General features: G+C 43.4%; 1 long non-coding RNA gene across 2 annotated transcripts; it reads right to left on the minus strand.

The window, feature by feature from the left end:
- Positions 1 to 400: 400 nt before the first annotated feature.
- LOC123486000 lies at positions 401 to 19078 on the minus strand. 2 transcript variants are annotated; one of them, XR_006659218.1, is made up of 3 exons: positions 18542 to 19078; positions 6443 to 6526; positions 401 to 441 (listed from the first exon to the last, which is right to left on the minus strand). It is a non-coding gene; the product is annotated as an uncharacterized LOC123486000 (long non-coding RNA). The 2 variants fall into 2 exon arrangements; XR_006659217.1 differs by having other exon boundaries at positions 6443 to 6584.
- Positions 19079 to 20378: the final 1300 nt, after the last annotated feature.

The following is a 20378-nucleotide window of genomic DNA, read 5'->3' on the forward strand; positions in this document are numbered from 1 at the left end:
AGTCCCTTCTACTGAGAGAGCGACGGTTAGGGCTGTCCCCTGTGAAACAAAGACAGACAGTTAGGGTTCCTTCTTCATATCGAAGTTAGTTCAAGGCCCAGCTTTCCAAACTCTTGTGATCGGATTTGAGCATTTTGGATGGGTTAAAATCATCAATGTAACCAATGGGGTAGGAGTGCTTCTAATGAGTCTACATTTTAATAAGGTTAGTGATTGTATTTAATGGTAATTAAGGACATCTAGGGAGTGTCCCAAAATAAATGTATGTAAGAGCATAAACCCACTCCGTCCCGGTGTTTTCCTGCAGTCGACCAGCAGCACAGACACCCTCTTCAGACCCAGCAGTAAGTTACCAGGAGAGGCACGACCTGGGGACCCCAAGAGGGGGAGGGGGGAGGAGGGTTGGAGGGAGAGGGAGGAGGGGGGTGGGATAGGTGTTTCCTGTAAATCCCAAAAAGAGGGTAGTGGAGTTCAAGTTAGTACACTAAGGGTAAAACAACACAACAATGGTATGATGAGGTCTTGCATTTAAATGGGGACGGCCACAACGGAGTGGAAACAATGCCCCCTTGCTGTTTAAGACTTAATGGACACCAAATAATTGTTTTTCCAAACTCTGCTTCTTCATTCCGGTCCGTTGAACAACAGGAAGTTACCAAACCACAGAAGATGAAAATTGTGCTTTTCAACGATGGGTTTATGATATAGCTTGCAACTTGTAAACGATTACCCATTCCTTAAAGTGAGTACTACTTTCACAGCATGTTAAAAATAATACACAGTCTGTTTGCTTGCTACGCAGATTTGCAGCGCTCAAATACTGTAACTGTATGTAACACGCACAATATGAACCCGGGGATCCCACGGGAGAAACCAATATCTTACACTTCAGACCAATAGGACATTCCCTATCGGGGAAAAGGGCAAATTGATTTAGCTTATTTTTATTTTAGACACCAATTGCGTTTCTATGTGAGAATTCCAAGAATATTTTTGGGTATTGCTGGTGATGGAATCAGCAAATAACCAAAGGGATGGAGGTATAGACAGCATTCCTTGATCTGATCTACAGGCTATTTGATCTGATCTACAGGCTATTTGATCTGATCAATATGGGGAACAAGCGTTGAGTCTTCTCCTTTTCAATATATATTAATTATCCATTCATTTGTCTCTGCCTGAAAATATTCCCGCTCCTAAAAGACAGGCTATATCCTACATGCAAAACGTAGGTCAAGAGAAACTGCAACGGACCGCTCATCTTTCTTGCTGCTTCAAGTTCAGCAGCCATACCTCTCCTCTCATAGTTCGGCAGCCATACCTCTCCTCTCCTAGTTGGGCGTGCCAGATCAGGTGAGCGTTTGGTCTCAATTAAATACAGCAGTCTTTATATGAATGGACGGAGAAGCACGGCAGTTATCTTCCCAAGGAAATTAACTTCCTAAATATTATTAGGCTATACAGTGCCTATGGAAAGTCTACACCCACTATAACTTTTTCACATTTTGTTGCTTTAAAAAGTGGGATTGAAAGAGATTTGATTATAATTTTTTGTAATTTATCCCCACCTGCAACCCTGTACATGTGACTATTCCCAATAATGACCACCTGCAACCCTGTACATGTGACTATTCCCAATAATGATCACCTGCAACCCTATACATGTGACTATTCCCAATAATGACCACCTGCAACCCTATACATGTGACTATTCCCAATAATGACCACCCGCAACCCTGTACATGTGACTATTCACAATCCTCAATAATGACCACCTGCAACCCTGAACATGTTACTATCAACAATAATCCCGAATAATGACCACCTGCAACCCTGTACATGTGACAATTCGCAATAATCCACAATAATGACCAACCTACAACCCTGTACATGTGACTATTCCCAATAATGACCCCTGCAACCCTGTACATGTGACTATTCCCAATAATGACCACCTGCAACCCTGTACATGTGACTATTCCCAATAATGACCACCTGCAACCCTGAAAATGTGACTAATCCCAATAATGACCACCTGCAACCCTGTACATGTGACTATTCCCAATAATGACCACCTGCAACCCTGTCTGTACATGTGACTATTCCCAATAATGACCACCTGCAACCCTGTCTGTACATGTGACTATTCCCAATAATGACCACCTGCAACCCTGTACATTTGGCTATTCACAGTAATCCCCAATAATGACCACCTGCAACGCTGTACATGTGACTATTCGCAATAATCCACAATAATGACCACCTACAACACTGTACATGTGACTATTCACAATAATGACCATCTGCAACCCTGTACATGTGACAATTCGTAATAATCCACAATAATGACCACCTGCAACCGTGTACATTTGGCTATTCACAATAATGACCACCTGCAACCCTGTACATGTGACTATTCACAAGAATCCACAATGACCACCTGCAACCCTGTACATGTGACTATTCACAATAATGACCTGCAACCCTGTACTCAGTAAGCTGCTAGTAGAGTAGCCTACAGCCAACTGGCAAGCTGCTAGTGGAGTAGCCTACAGCCAACTGGCAAGCTGCTAGTGGAGTAGCCTACAGCCAACTGGTAAGCTGCTAGTGGAGTAGCCTACAGCCAACTGGCAAGCTGCTAGTGGAGTAGCCTAAAGCCAACTGGCAAGCTGCTAGTGGAGTGGCCTACAGCCAACTGGCAAGCTGCTAGTAGAGTAGCCTACAGCCAACTGGCAAGCTGCTAGTAGAGTAGCCTAAAGCCAACTGGCAAGCTGCTAGTGGAGTAGCCTACAGCCAACTGGCAAGCTGCTAGTAGAGTAGCCTACAGCCAACTGGCAAGCTGCTAGTGGAGTAGCCTACAGCCAACTGGCAAGCTGCTAGTGGAGTAGCCTACAGCCAACTGGCAAGCTGCTAGTAGAGTAGCCTACAGCCAACTGGCACAAAACGATGTAAATTTAATACAAACCTAAACTTGTATAACATGTAGCTATTATTCAAATATGCCATTTCTTTGAAATGAGCTAACAGTGGTGATGTTTTCAACAGGATTATTTTTTGCTTTATCCCAAATGGAGAGTCACTGCTATCCCCATTGTGAATATTGCTATTCGGGGGTCTAGGCACACATGGAACGGTGAGGGTATCATGTTACCAACAGGTGCATATTGCTCCAAAAGATCTCAGTCCGCCCAAGCACATGCCCACACCAACAAAAAACCCCAGTGATCTCTGGATTGGCCTTAACCCCCCACTTTACCCAGACCACGTGCTGTTTCCCTAGGTCAGGGATGTCAGAGACTAATTATAATATGCTACAGTAGGCCTACGCAACAAGTACCAAAAGAACCGATAGATATTAAGCAAATGTCTGGTATCAACAACTTGAGCTATTTGCTAAAAAACCATTTTTGTCAGTCATGAATATAACGAATCCATAATGAAACCAGAGTGTGTTGTTGTGTGTTAATAACATTAAGACTACGTTACCCAGCAGGCTATGCGAGGGTGGGGGAGTTGAAGAATGCCTTCCGTGGCTACACAAGGATATTGGTAGCTGTAGTATCTGATTATTAAAAGAAGTTCAACCTACGCCCCGGGTTGTCATTAAACAATGAACAAACATAACATGGTGTCAGATTGGTAGTCGCTATGACGAGACAGAGAAAAGAAAGCACTAACTCTGAAAATGTACGCAAAAATTTTACAAGTCAATAGACGTGAGTAGTCGAAGACGCTAGCTAGCAAAAACGTGACAGCAGAGAGAACGAGATGCATTGGAATCTGTTGCCGAGCAACCTACCGAAGTAAGAGAAATTGAATCTGTACATGTTCCCCGAGTGTTTCCTGTCATGGATAGGCTTAGTCCTCCTACTCCTACGCAGTTAAAAGGCAATCTAACCGACAATTGGAAACGTTTCAAGCAGAGATTCCATGTCTACCAGCAGCCAGTAGAGCAGGGGGAGATGATGACTAATTGAAAGCTTCCATTGTTCTGTATGTTATTGGAGTGAATGCATTAGACATGCAGTGCACTCACAGTATGCAGACCCCTTGACTTTTTTCCACATTGTTATGTTACAGCCTTATTCTAAAATGGATGTTAAAAAAAATAACATATCTACACACAAATACCCCATAATGACAAAGTGAAAACAGGTTTTTAGAACTGTTTGCAAATGTATAAAAAAAAAAAAAAAAACTGAAAAATGCACATTTACATAATTATTCAGACCCTTTACTCAGTACTTTGTTGAAGTACCTTTGAGAGCGATTACAGCCTAGAGTATTCTTGGGTATGACGCTACAAGCTTGGCACACCTGTATTTGGGGAGTTTCTCAAGCTCTGTCAGGTTGGATGGGGCCTGTTGCTGCACAGATATTGTCAGGTTTCTCCAGAGATATTAGATCAGGTTCAAGTCCGGGCTCTGGCTGGGCCACTCAAGGACATTCAGAGACTTGTCTTGACTCCTGTGTTGTCTTGGCTGTGTTCTTAGGATACTACGAAGAGAAAAAAACATTCACCGGAGCTGCTGGATGGAATTTAGCTAATGATAACAATTAGGTAGGTAGCTGATAGTATGATGGATATTAGAAAGTGGCTTCGACAGGGCACAACGGCAGCATCGGATCAAAGCGGAGGGGTTAAGCCTGCCACAGAGGCCAAAGGCAAGGCCGCTGGGCCGACGCTAATCACTGAGGCCAAGGCCGCCGAGCCCAGCAGCAAAGGCACCTGAGCAACAGTCTTGCAGCCTGGTGACATAGGAGGTAACCAACCCGAGGAAGGGCCTGCAGCTGCCAAGACCGAACCTAGCAGCAGTACCGACAGTATATTACAAGCACCGACACCTCCGTTAGTGCCTGGCAACCTCGGAGATGAGGAGCCAGCGCAGGTTTGTCTGGGGAAATACCCAACCCGCCTGTACTGTGGGAGAAAACGGGCGCGTGGTTCAAAGGCAGAGGGTGACTGGAATATTCCTGCAAGGCAGATATAGTTTGATGAGTTATGGGAGAAATTCAAGCACACTTGGACACCCCCGCTCCAAGCAAACGGCAAAGAGTAGTGAGTAGTAATCTGAAAGAATATGTGGTGGAAACAACAATGGGCCAGCTAGAAGAGGACAATGAGAGGGAGTGTAACAGACTGTTTTTCAGCACTCTGGATGCTGTGCTGGGAGAAATGTCAGCAAGATTTAATGAACGAAACAGCCAACTCGTTGAGGCCCTGTGTGCCTTGCACCCAGAGAATGAAACATTTATGGATGTGGAAAAAGTGAAACCACTGGTGGACTTAATCTCAGGAGATTTTGTGGAAGCTGAGTTTACTGTCTCACGCCAGTTTCTACAGACTGAAATCGCCCGATCTGGAGACGCAGAGCATTTTGGAGAGATACTCCGGGCCTCTAACAGCAAAGTCTACTGTGATGATGAGACCCCCTTTGCTATGAAATCCCTAAATAAGATCTGGTGCACCCAATTACCTTCAGAAGTCACATAATTAGTTAAATAAAGTCCACCTGTGTGCAATCTAAGTGTCACATGATCTCAGTATATATATACCTGTTCTGAAAGACCCCAGAGTCTGCAACACCACTAAGCAAGGAACACCACCAAGCAAGCGGCACAATGAAGACCAAGGAGCTCGGTTGCACAGGAGGAAAGCGCAGCTGATTCAACTGGCATTTGATCAATGGTTGAGTAACGATGTAGCTATAGTGTTGCCCCGTGTAGCTCAATTGGTAGGGCATGGAGCTTGCAACGCCAGTGATGTGGGTTCTATTCCCACGGGGGGCACTATGAAAAATGTATGGACTCACTAACTGTAAGTCGCTCTGGATAAGAACATCTACTAAATGACTAAACATTTTTTTAAATAAACTCGTAGCTATGGAATAGTAATTTTCTGTTATCATATGCAGCGTAGTATGGCACTCTAGTGGGAAGACAGCTTGGTACCGTTAAGTCGTTGGTAGTGCATTGTAAATTGTTTGCTTTCCGTGATTGGAAATGCATTTTATTGGCATGAGGAAGTGTTATTACGGTAATTAGCAACTGTTTTGCATTGGATTGTTGGGTATTGTGCATGTAGCTGTGTAGCGTTGTCATGACTTGCTATTTATGAATTGACCATGTTTGTAAAGCGGTGCAGTAGCCTGTATTCTTGCTGCAAGACAGCCGTGCATGGCTGCAAATACATTGTGGGTAAATGTACTATCGATTATTATCCATCCTGTGTTATCAGCAAGCGAAAATAGTTGTGCCCCCTTAGTCATTTCTGATACCCCCTTACCGAGTTCATCCTGCCGCCGGGCTTGGCTACGAGTAACCTGCTAAACTACACAAATTATTTTCCAAAAGTCAAGGACCATTAAATGTGTGCAGTGTAAAAGCAGGAAGTAGGCTACAAAGACCCGTTATAAAAATGATTCAATTAATCTAAACTCACCTGATTCATTGTAGAAACGTGTGTTTATGGTCGATTGCAGAGTTCAGGCGAAGTTAACTAGATGTTTATCTCTAGTCTACGGACCTTTTAGATCCGGGATGTAGAGGACCGAGACGTTATATTTCAACATGCGACTCTCTGCCTAAAGACAAAATGGAGAATAGAGAACATGTGACTCCACCTTCACTTCAGTTCGACTGAAAAATAGGACTTCCGCCAACATACAAATAATACTCCAGCAGTAGGCTTCTGCTTAGCTCATTTTCAAAAGTTACAGTCCGATATCATTTTAACATTCCTCCTTTGTTCAATCATGTTGTCTGGTGTTCTACTCTGCACGGAGCGTAAAGTCACAAGAGAAAAGAGCCAGGCTCCCCCTTCACTTCCGTTCAACTGAAACGTTGGGATTCGGCCAACATACAAATACATATATATATATATTTTTTTTTTTCACCTTTATTTAACCAGGTAAGCCAGTTGAGAACAAGTTCTCATTTACAACTGCGACCTGGCCAAGATAAAGCAAAGCAGTACGATAAAAACAACAACACTGAGTTACATATGGGGTAAAACAAAACAAAGTCAAAAATACAACAGAAAATATATATACAGTGTGTGCAAATGTAGCAAGTTATGGAGGTAAGGCAATAAATAGGCCATAGTGCAAAAATAATTACAATTAGTATTAACACTGGAATGATAGATGTGCAAGAGATGATGTGCAAATAGAGATACTGGGGTGCAAATGAGCAAAATAAATAACAATATGGGGATGAGGTAGTTGGGTGGGCTAATTTCAGATGGGCTGTGTACAGGTGCAGTGATCGGTAAGGTGCTCTGACAACTGATTCTTAAAGTTAGTGAGGGAGATAAGAGTCTCCAGCTTCAGAGATTTTTGCAGTTCGTTCCAGTCATTGGCAGCAGAGAACTGGAAGGAATGGCGGCCAAAGGAGGTGTTGGCTTTGGGGATGACCAGTGAGATATACCTGCTGGAGCGCATACTACGGATGGGTGTTGCTATGGTGACCAATATGTAGTGAGGACCAGCCAACAAGAGCGTACAGGTCACAGTGGTGGGTAGTGTATGGGGCTTTGGTGACAAAACGGATGGCACTGTGATAGACTACATCCAATTTGCTTGGAGGCTATTTTGTAAATGACATCGCCGAAGTCAAGGATCGTTAGGATAGTCAGTTTTACGAGGGCATGTTTGGCAGCATGAGTGAAGGAGGCTTTGTTGCGAAATAGGAAGCCGATTCTAGATTTAACTTTGGATTGGAGATGCTTAATGTGAGTCTGGAAGGAGAGTTTACAGTCTAACCAGACACCTAGGTATTTGTAGTTGTCCACATACTCTAGGTCAGACCCGTCGAGAATAGTGATTCTAGTCGGGTGGGCGGGTGCCAGCAGCGTTCGATTGAAGAGCATGCATTTAGTTTTACTAGTGTTTAAGAGCAGTTGGAGGCTACTGAAGGAGTGTTGTATGGCATTGAAGCTCGTTTGGAGGTTTGTTAACAGTGTCCAATGAAGGGCCAGATGTATACAAAATGGTGTTGTCTGCGTAGAGGTGGATCTGAGAGTCACCAGCAGCAAGAGCGACCTCATTGATATACACGGAAAAAAGTGTTGGCCCAAGAATTGAACCCTGTGGCACCCCCATAGAGACTGCCATAGGTCCAGACAACAGGCTCTCCGATTTGACACATTGAACTCTATCTGAGAAGTAGTTGGTGAACTAGGCGAGGCAGTCATTCGAGAAACCAAGGCTATTTAGTCTGCCAATAAGAATGCGGTTCGAAAGCCTTGGCCAGGTCGATGAAGACGGCTGCACAGTACTGTCTATTATCATTCGTGGTTATAATATCGTTTAGGACCTTGAGCGTCGCTGAGGTGCACCCATGACCAGCTCGGAAACCAGATTGCATAGCGGAGAAGGTACGGTGGGATTTGAAATGGTCGGTGATCTGTTTGTTAACTTGGCTTTCAAAAACTTTCGAAAGGCAGGGCAGGATGGATATAGGTCTGTAACAGTTTGGATCTAGAGTGTCACCCCCTTTGAAGAGGGGGATGACCGCGGCAGCTTTCCAATCTCTGGGGATCTCAGACGTTACAAAAGAGAGGTTGAACAGGCTAGTAATTGGGGTTGCGACAATTTCGGCGGCTAATTTTAGAAAGAAAGGGTCCAGATTGTCTACCCCAGATGTTTTGTAGGGGTCCAGATTTTGCAGCTCTTTCAGAACATCAGCTGTCTGAATTTGTGTGAAGGAGAAGCGGGGGATGGGGGCATGGGCAAGTTGCAGCGGAGGGTGCAGAGCTGGTGGCTGGGGTAGTGGTAGCCAGGTAGAAAGCATGGCCAGCCATAGCAAAATGCTTGTTGAAATTCTTGATTATTGTAGATTTATCGGTGGTGATGGTGTTTCCTAGCCTCAGTGCAGTGGGCAGCTGGGAGGAGGTGCTCTTATTCTCCATGGACTTTAAAGTGTCCCAAAACCTTTTGGAGTTAGCGCTACAGGATGCAAATTTCTGTTTGAAAAAGCTAGCCTTTGCTTTTCTAACTGCTTGTGTATATTGGTTCCTAACTTCCCTGAAAAGTTGCATATCGCGGGGGCTATTCAATGCAAATGCAGTACGCCACAGGATGTTTTTTGTGCTGGTCAAGGGCAGTCAAGTCGGAGGAGAACCAGGGGCTATATCTGTTCTTAGTTCTGTATTTTTTGAATGGGGCATGCTTATTTAAGATTGAGAGGAAATTACTTTTACTCCAGTCGTAGGAAGCCTTCTGCTTTTAGTAACTCATTTTATAAAGTTTACGCAGTTTCTCTGGACCCCACAACGTTGGACTTTGGGCCTCTCCCTAATATAAAATAAAATAAAATGTTTCAGCCAGACAGCCACTCACAAACCGATCGCTGTACATCGTGCTGAAATAGAGACATGTCTATGCGGCTGCGTGCCTAATTAATCGATGATAGGGTTCCTGTGGTGCAAGAGCATGTAAAGCTTTGCTTTAGCTAATGGATAAAGGTTTATTGGTAGGCCTCTATTTGGTCGTCATTTTCTCATTTTAGTCATTTAGCAGATGCTCTTATCCAGAGCGACTTACAGTTACTGAGTGCATTTTTTACAATATATACTGGCCCCCGTGGGAATCGAACCCACAACCCTGGCGTTGCAAACGCCATGCTCTACCAACTGAACTACACGGAGTCTAACGTTTCACGAAATCTATACACGGTGTCATAATGCTGCAATTTCTTTAGACTGCTGGCTGGTGGTAATAATGCCATTACTTGTTCAGTAATTAAAGCTGGACATTCAAACATTGCAGATTTTAAAATAAATTGTCCATGTATACTAATCAGCTACAAATTGATGTTTAAAATAATATACAACTGTCCTGTAGCTGCTACCTGAACCTGCATGACATGAACCCTCCTCGTGCTCTCTCCCAGCTTGGATAGAACGCTGTTGTGCGTAAAACCAGTCTATTAATGCCAAATAATACTGTCAGCACGCCCTCGAAACATTAGCGAAAACTATGAAATAACAGAAATGGAATCATGTAGTAACCAAAAAAGTATTTGTATTTATTAGGGATCCCCATTAGCTGCTCCCAAGGCAGCAGCTACTCTTCCTGGGGTCTAAAAAATATGTGTGATTCTTCAAATAGCCACCCTTTGCCTTGATGACAGCTTTGCACACTCTTGACATTCTCTCAACCAGCTTCATGAGGTAGTCACCTGGAATGCATTTCAATAAATAGGTGTGCCTTCTTCAAAGTTAATTTGTGGAATTTCATTCATTCTTAATGCGTTTGATTCAATCAGTTTTGTTGTGACAAGGGAAGGGGGGTATACAGAAGATAGCCATATTTGATAAAAGAACAAGTCCATATTATGGCAAGAACAGCTCACATAAGCAAAGAGAAACGACAGTCCATTACTTTAAGACATGAAGATCAGTCACTCTTTGAGGAGCTCTGAACTTTGAAAGTTTCTTAAAGTACAGTCGCAAAAACCATCAAGCTCTGATGAAACTGGCTCTCATGAGGACCGCCACAGGAATGGAAGACCCAGAGTTACCTCTGCTGCAGAGGATAAGTTCATTAGAGTTACCAGCCTCAGAAATTGCAGCCCAAATAAATGCTTCAGAGTTCAAGTCACAGACACACCTCAACATCAACTGTTCAGAGGGGACTGTGTGAATCAGTCCTTCATGGTCGAACTGCTGCAAATAAACTACTACTAAAGGACACCAAAAAGAAGAAGAGACTTGCTTGGGCCAAGAAACACAAGCAATGGACATTAGCCGGTGGAAATGTGTCCTTTGGTCTGGAGTCCAAATTGGAGATTTTCAGTTCCAACCGCTGTGTCTTTGTGAGACGCGGTGTGGGTGAACGGATGATCGCATGTGTATTTCCCACTGTAAAGCATGGAGGAGGAGGTGTTATGGTGTGGGGGTGCTTTGCTGGTGACACGCTGTGATTTATTTAGAATTCAAGGCACACTTAACCAGCATGGTTACCACAGAATTCTGCAGCGATACGCCATCCCATCTGGATTGGGCTTAGTGGGACTATCATTTGTTTTTCAACAGGACAATGACCCAACACACCTCCAGGCTGTGTAAGGGCTATGTTACCAAGAAGGAGAGTGATGTAGTGCTGCATCAGATGACCTGGCCTTCACAATCCCCCGACCTAAACCAAATTAAGATGGTTTTGGATGAGTCGGACTGCAGAGTGAAGGAAAATTAGCCAACAAGTGCTCAGCATATGTGGGAACTCATTCAAGACTGTTGGAAAAGCATTCCAGGTGAAGCTGGTAGAGAGAATGGCAAGCGTGTGCAAATCTGTCATCAAGGCAAAGGGTGGCTATTTGAAGAATCTCAAATATAAAACATATTTTGACTTGTTTAACACTTTGTTGGTTACTACATGATTCCATGTGTTTTTTCATAGTTTGGATGTCTTCACTATTATTCTACAATGTGAAAATAGTAAAAATAAAGAAAAACCCTTGAATGAGTAGGTGTGTCCAAAGTTTTGACTGGTACTGTATATATTTATTTCCACTTTGAAATGGTACAACAAAGACGTTTGGAGGTAGAGGGCTGCGGGCTCTGACAGAGATCATTGCAGCGCGGTCCGTATTTTTCATGTTGCGGGCGGTCAGACAGAAAACGTTGTGATAAATATACTTGTCCCACAGATTATTTGGAAACGGTGTCTTTCTGCTGTGTATGCGTTAGCCTAGCTATTGTACTAAAAGCACCTCTGTCAAATTATTCACACACTAGCCTACCAGGCTACCTATGAACGGGCGAATAAATCACGTGACAGTTATCTTTCCAAGGAAATTAACTTAAATATAATTAGGCTATAGTTTACTACAGTGTCTGTTAATAGAAAGAAGTTGGGGACGCTCAACCAACGTGAGTCGAGGTGAAATCCCAAAATGTGATTATCAGTATAAAGCAAAAGGAGCAACATGGGGAACGAGAGTTGTGTCTTCTACTTTTCAATATATATTAATTATCTATTTATTTGTCTCCGACTGAAAATATTCCCGCTCCTGAAAGATAGGCTATATCCTACATGCAAAACGTAGGACCGCTCATCTTTCTTGCTGCTTCAAGTTCGGCAGCTACACCTCTCCTCTCCTAGTTCGGCAGCCACACCTCTCCTCTCCTCTCCTAGTTCGGCAGCCACACCTCTCCTCTCCTCTCCTAGTTCGGCAGCCACACCTCTCCTCTCCTCTCCTAGTTCGGCAGCCACACCTGTCCTCTCCTCTCCTAGTTCGGCAGCCTCTCCTCTCCTAGTTCGGCAGCCTCTCCTCTCCTAGTTCAGAATCCTCTCCTAGTTGGGCGTGCCAGATTAGGGGAGCGTTTGGTCTCAATTAAATAGAGTAGTCTATATATGAATGGATGGAGAAGCACGGGCAGTTATCTTCCCAAGGAAATTAACTACCTAAATATTATTAGGCTATACAGTTCCTATGGAAAGTCTACACCCACTATAACTTTTTTCACATTTTGTTGCTTTAAAAAGTGGGATTGAAATAGATTTGATTAGAATTTTTTGTAATTGATCTACACAAAATACTCCATAACGTGAAAGTGAAAACAAAATTCTACAAATTTGTACAAACAAATAAATAACTAAAATATAGTCTTTGCGTAAGTATTCACCCCCTTTGTTTAGGTAAGCCTAAATTAGTTCATAAGTAAAGTTGTGGTAAGAAATCACAAAATAAGTGATATGGACTGTGAACTAATAGCGGTTAACATGATTTTTTTGAATGACAACCCATCCTCTGTTAATAATGATATTGTGTATGGTGTATTAAGCCACCCAGACACATCAAATATGTTCACAATAATCCCCAATAATGACCACCTGCAACCCTGTACATGTGACTATTCACAATAATCCCCAACAATGACCACCTGCAACCCTGTACATGTGACTATTCACAATAATCCCCAATAATGACCACCTGTAACCCTGTACATGTGACTATTCACAATAATGACCACCTGCAACCCTGTACATTTGACTATTCACAAAAATCACCAATAATGACCACCTGCAACCCTGTACATGTGACTATTCACAATAATCCCCAATAATGACCACCTGCAACCCTGTACATGTGACTATTCACAATAATCCCCAATAATGACCACCTGTAACCCTGTACATGTGACTATTCACAATAATGACCACCTGCAACCCTGTACATTTGACTATTCACAAAAATCACCAATAATGACCACCTGCAACCCTGTACATGTGACTATTCACAATAATCCCCAATAATGACCACCTGCAACCCTGTACATGTGACTATTCACAATAATGACCACCTGCAACCCTGTACATGTGACTATTCACAATAATCCCCAATAATGACCACCTGCAACCCTGTACATGTGACTATTCACAATAATCCCCAGTAATAATGACACCTGCAACCTGTACATGTGACTATTCACAATAATCCCCAATGATAATGACCACCTGCAACCCTGTACATGTGACTATTCACAATAATCTCCAATAGTGACCACCTGCAACCCTGTACATGTGACTATTCACAGTAATCCACAATAATGACCACCTGCAACCCTGTACATGTGACTATTCACAATAATGACCTAAATGAGAAAGGAGAATATCAATATTCCAAAACATCCATCTTGTTTGCAACAAGGCACTAAAGTAATACTGTTAAAAAATTAACACGCAAATGAACACACTTTTTGGGCCTAAATGCAAAGCTTTAAGTTTGGGTCAAATCCAACATCACATCACTGAGTAACTGCCTCCTTATTTTCAAGCATGGTGATGGCTGCATCATGGTAAAGGAATGCTTGACATCGTCAAAGACTGGGGAGTTTTACAGGATGAAAAGAAACAGGATTTCCTAGAGGAAAGACTGCTTCAGTCTGCTTTACACCAGACACCGGGAGAGGAATTTACCTTTCAGCAAGACCGTAACATACAACACTAAGCCACATATAAATCTGTGGGAAGCTAAAAGGCTAGCTTGCTTACAGTTTTTAGCAAGCTGCTAGTGGAGTAGCCTACAGCCAACTGGCAAGCTGCTAGTGGGGTAGCCTACAGCCAACAGGTAAGCTGCTAGTGGGGTAGCCTACAGCCAACAGGTAAGCTGCTAGCGGGGTAGCCTACAGCCAACAGGTAAGCTGCTAGTGGAGTAACCTACAGCCAACTGGCAAGCCGCTAGTGGAGTAGCCTACAGCCAACTGGCAAGCCGCTAGTTGAGTAGCCTACAGCCAACTGGCAAGCTGCTAGTGGAGTAGCTTACAGCCAACTGGCAAGCTGCTAGTGGAGTAGCCTACAGCCAACTGGCAAGCTGCTAGTGGAGTAGCCTACAGCCAACTGGTAAGCTGCTAGTGGAGTAGCCTACAGCCAACCGGTAAGCTGCTAGTAGAGTAGCCTACAGCCAACTGGTAAGCTGCTAGTGGAGTAGCCTACAGCCAACTGGCAAGCTGCTAGTGGAGTAGCCTACAGCCAACTGGTAAGCTGCTAGTGGAGTAGCCTACAGCCAACTGGTAAGCTGCTAGTGGAGTAGTCTACAGCCAACTGGCAAGCTGCTAGTGGAGTAGCCTACAGCCAACTGGTAAGCTGCTAGTGGAGTAGCCTACAGCCAACTGGTAAGCTGCTAGTGGAGCCTACAGCCAACTGGCAAGCTGCTAGTGGAGTAGCCTACAGCCAACTGGTAAGCTGCTAGTAGAGTAGCCTACAGCCAACTGGCAAGCTGCTAGTGGAGTAGCCTACAGCCAACTGGCAAGCTGCTAGTAGAGTAGCCTACAGCCAACTGGCAAGCTGCTAGTGGAGTAGCCTACAGCCAACTGTCACAAAATGATGTAAATGTAATACAAACCTAAACTTTTATTACATGTAGCTATTATTCAAATATGCAATTTCTTTGAAATGAGCTAACAGTGGTGATGCTTTCAACAGGATTATTTTTTGCTTTTATCCCAAATGGAGAGTCACTGCTATCCCCATTGTGAATATTGCTATTCGGGGGTCTAGGCACACATGGAACGGTGAGGGTATCATGTTACCAACAGGTGCATATTGCTCCAAAAGATCTCAGTCCGCCCAAGCACATGCCCACACCAACAAAAAACCCCAGTGATCTCTGGATTGGCCTTAACCCCCCACTTTACCCAGACCACGTGCTGTTTCCCTAGGTCAGGGATGTCAGAGACTAATTATAATATGCTACAGTAGGCCTACGCAACAAGTACCAAAAGAACCGATAGATATTAAGCAAATGTCTGGTATCAACAACTTGAGCTATTTGCTATAAAACCATTTTTGTCAGTCATGAATATATAACGAATCCATAATGAAACCAGAGTGTGTTGTTGTGTTAATAACATTAAGACTACGTTACCCAGCAGGCAATGCGAGGGTGTGGGAGTTGAAGAATGCCTTCCGTGGCTACACAAGGATATTGGTAGCTGTAGTATCTGATTATTAAAAGTAGTTCAACCTACGCCCCGGGTTGTCATTAAACAAGGAACAAACATAACATGGTGTCAGATTGGTAGTCGCTATGACGAGACAGAGAAAAGAAAGCACTAACTCTGAAAATGTACGCAAACCTTCAACAAGTCAATAGACGTGAGTAGTCGAAGACGCTAGCTAGCAAAAACGTGACAGCAGAGAGAACGAGATGCATTGGAATCTGTTGCCGAGCAACCTATCAAAGTAAGAGAAATTTAAACTGTAGCGGTTCCCCGCGTGTTTCCTGTCATGGATAGGCTTAGTCCTCCTACTCCTATGCAGTTAAAAGGCAATCTAACCGACAATTGGAAACGTTTCAAGCAGAGATTCCATGTCTACCAGCAGCCAGTAGAGCAGGGGGAGATGATGACTAATTGAAAGCTTCCATTGTTCTGTATGTTATTGGAGAGAATGCATTGGACATGCAGTGCACTCACAGTATGCAGACCCCTTGACTTTTTCCCCATTGTTATGTTACAGCCTTATTCTAAAATGGATGTTAAAAATAAAAACATATCTACACACAAATACCCCATAATGACAAAGTGAAAACAGGTTTTTAGAACCGTTTGCAAATGTATAAAAAAATAAAACAAACTGAAAAATGCACATTTACATAATTATTCAGACCCTTTACTCAGTACTTTGTTGAAGTACCTTTGAGAGCGATTACAGCCTAGAGTATTCTTGGGTATGACGCTACAAGCTTGGCACACCTGTATTTGCAGAGTTTCTCAAGCTCTGTCAGGTTGGATGGGGCCTGTTGCTGCACAGCTATTGTCAGGTTTCTCCAGAGATATTAGATCAGGTTCAAGTCCGGGCTCTGGCTGGGCCACTCAAGGACATTCAGAGACTTGTCTTGACTCCTGCGTTGTCTTGGCTGTGTTCTTAGGATACTACGAAGAAAAAAAAACATTCACCGGAGCTGCTGGATGGAATTTAGCTAATGATAACAATTAGGTAGGTAGCTGATAGTATGATGGATATTAGAAAGTGGCTTTGACAGGGCACAACGGCAGCATCGGATCAAAGCGGCGGGGAGAAGCCTGCCACAGAGGCCAAAGGCAAGGCCGCTGGGCCGACGCTAATCACCGAGGCCAAGGCCGCCGAGCCCAGCAGCAAAGGCACCTGAGCAACCGTCTTGCAGCCTGGTGACATAGGAGGTAACGAACCCGAGGAGGGGCCTGCAGCTGCCAAGACCGAACCTAGCAGCAGTACCGACAGTATATTACAAGCACCGACACCTCCGTTAGTGCCTGGCGACCTCGATGATGAGGAGCCAGCGCAGGTTTGTCTGGGGAAATACCCAACCCGCCTGTACTGTGGGAGAAAACGGGCGCGTGGTTCAAAGGCAGAGGGTGACTGGAATATTCCTGCAAGGCAGATATAGTTTGATGAGTTATGGGAGAAATTCAAGCACACTTGGACACCCCCGCTCCAAGCAAACGGCAAAGAGTAGTGAGTAGTAATCTGAAAGAATATGTGGTGGAAACAACAATGGGCCAGCTAGAAGAGGACAATGAGAGGGAGTGTAACAGACTGTTTTTCAGCACTCTGGATGCTGTGCTGGGAGAAATGTCAGCAAGATTTAATGAACGAAACAGCCAACTCGTTGAGGCCCTGTGTGCCTTGCACCCAGAGAATGAAACATTTATGGATGTGGAAAAAGTGAAACCACTGCTGGACTTAATCTCAGGAGATTTTGTGGAAGCTGAGTTTACTGTCTCACGCCAGTTTCTATAGACTGAAATCGCCCGATCTGGAGACGCAGAGCATTTTGGAGAGATACTCCGGGCCACTAACAGCAATGTCTACATTTTACATTTACATTTTAGTCATTTAGCAGACTCTCTTATCCAGAGCGACTTACAGTTAGTGAATACATGTTTATTTTTTTATACTGGCCCCCCGTGGGAATCAAACCCACAACCCTGGCGTTGCAAACGCCATGCTCTACCAACTGAGCTACATCCCTGCCGGCCATTCCCTCCCCTACCCTGGACGACGCTGGGCCAATTGTGCGCCGCCCATGATTCTACCGTCTACTGTGATGATGAGACCCCCTTTGCTATGAAATCCCTAAATAAGATCTGGTGCACCCAATTACCTTCAGAAGTCACATAATTAGTTAAATAAAGTCCACCTGTGTGCAATCTAAGTGTCACATGATCTCAGTATATATATACACCTGTTCTGAAAGGCCCCAGAGTCTGCAACACCACTAAGAAAGGAGCACCACCAAGCAAGCGGCACAATGAAGACCAAGGAGCTCAGTTGCACAGGAGGAAAGCGCAGCTGATTCAACTGGCATTTGATCAATGGTTGAGTAACGATGTAGCTATAGTGTTGCCCCGTGTAGCTCAATTGGTAGGGCATGGAGCTTGCAACGCCAGTGATGTGGGTTCGATTCCCACGGGGGGCAGTATGAAAAATGTATGCACTCACTAACTGTAAGTCGCTCTGGATAAGAACATCTACTAAATTACTAAACATTTTTTTAAATAAACTCGTAGCTATGGAATAGTAATTTTCTGTTATCATATGCAGCGTAGTATGGCACTCTAGTGGGAAGACAGCTTGGTACCGTTAAGTCGTTGGTAGTGTATTGTAAATTGTTTGCTTTCCGCGATTGGAAATGCATTTTATTGGCATGAGGAAGTGTTATTACGGTAATTAGCAACTGTTTTGCATTGTATTGTACATGTAGTGTTGTCATAACTTGCTATTTATGAATTGTCCGTGTTTGTAAAGCGTTGCAGTAGCCTGTATTCTTGCTGCAAGACAGCCGTGCGTGGCTGCAAATACATTGTGGGTAAATGTACTATCGATTATTATCCATCCTGTGTTATCAGCAAGCGAAAATAGTTGTGCCCCCTTAGTCATTTCTGATGCCCCCTTGCCGAGTTCATCCTGCCGCCGGGCCTGGCTACGAGTAACCAGCTAAACTACACAAATTATTTTCCAAAAGTCAAGGACCATTAAATGCGCGCAGTGTAAAAGCATGAAGCAGGCTACAAAGACCCGTTATAAAAATGATTAAATTAATCAAAACTCACCTGATTCATTGTAGAAACGTGTGTTTATGGTTGATTGCAGAGTTCAGGCGAAGTTAACCAGATAACAATGTTTATCTGTAGTCTACGGACCTTTTAGATCAGGGAGGTAGAGGACCGAGACGTTATATTCCAACATGTGACTCTCTGCCTAAAGTCAAAAGACAAAATGGAGAATAGAGAACATGTGACTCCAACTTCACTTCCTTTCGACTGAAAAATGGGACTTCCGCCAACAAACAAATAATAATACAGCAGTAGGCTTCTGTTTAGCTCTTTTACAAAATACCGTCCGATATCATTTTAACATTCCTCCTTTGTTCAATCATGTTGTCTGGCGTTCTACTCTGCACGGAGCGTAAAGTCACAAGAGAAAAGAGCCAGGCTCCGCCTTCACTTCCGTTCAACTGAAACGTTGGGATTCGGCCAACATTCAAATAATACTCCAGTCGTAGGAAGCCTTCTGCTTTTAGTAACTCATTTTCTAAAGTTAACGCAGTTTCTCTGGACCCCGCAAGGTTGGACTTTGGGCCTCTATATATAAAATAACATTGAATGTTTCAGCCAGATATCCACTCACAAACCGATCAATGTACATCGTGCTGAAATAGAGACATGTCTATGCGGCTGCATGCCTAATTAATCGATGATAGTTTTCCTGTGGTGCAAGAGAATGTAAAGCTTTGCTTTAGCTAATGGTTTATTGGTAGGCCTCTATTTGGTCGTCATTTTCTCATGTTAAACATTTTAGTCATTTAGCAGACACTCTTATCCAGAGCGACTTACAGTTAGTGGGTGCATTTTTTTTTTTCATACTGGCCCCCGTGTGAATCGAACCCACAACCCTGGTGTTGCTAACGACATGCTCTACCAACTGAGCTACACGGGACCTAACATTTCACGAAATCTATACACGGTGTCGTAATGCTGCAATTTTATAGCCTGCTGGCTGGTGGTAATAATGTCATTTATTGTTGTATAATTAAAACTGGACATTCAAACATTGCAGATTTTAAAATAAATGTTCCGTGCATAATAATCAGCTACTAATAGATTTTAAAAATAATATACAACTGTCCTGTAGCTGCTACCTGAACCTGCATGACATGAACCCTCCTCGTGCTCTCTCCCAGCTTGGATAGAACTCTGTTGTGCATAAATCTATTTAAATTAAAATAAAGAAAAATCTCATTTACATACACTACCGGTCAAAAGTTTTAGAACACCTTCTCATTCAAGGGTTTTTCTAAACATTTTAATATGCTCTACATTGTAGAATAATAGTGAAGACATCAAAAACTATGAAATAACACATATGGAATCATGTAGTAACCAAAAAAGTATTTGTATTCATTAGAGATCCCCATTAGCTGCTCCCAAGGCAGCAGCTACTCTTCCTGGGGTCTAAAAAATATTTGTGATTCTTCAAATAGCCACTTTTGCCTTTATGACAGCTTTGCACACTCTTGACATTCTCTCAACCAGCTTCATGAGGTAGTCACCTGGAATGCATTTCAATAAACAGGTGTGCCTTTTTAAAAGTTGATTTGTGGAATTTCTTTCCTTCTTAATGCGTTTGATTCAATCAGTTGTGTTGTAACAAGGTAGGGGGGTGGGGTGGGGGGGGGGCCCAAATAAATGCTTCAGAGTTCAAGTCACAGACACACCTCAACATCAACTGTTCAGAGGGGACTGTGTGAATCAGTCCTTCATGGTCGAACTGCTGCAAAGAAACCACTACTAAAGGACACCAATAAGAAGAAGAGACTTGCTTGGGCCAAGAAACACAAGCAATGGACATTAGACCGGTGGAAATTTGTCCTTTGGTCTGGAGTCCAAA

The sequence above is a fragment of the Coregonus clupeaformis genome, unplaced genomic scaffold, assembly GCF_020615455.1.
Source record: "Coregonus clupeaformis isolate EN_2021a unplaced genomic scaffold, ASM2061545v1 scaf0934, whole genome shotgun sequence".
NCBI lineage: Eukaryota > Metazoa > Chordata > Actinopteri > Salmoniformes > Salmonidae > Coregonus > Coregonus clupeaformis.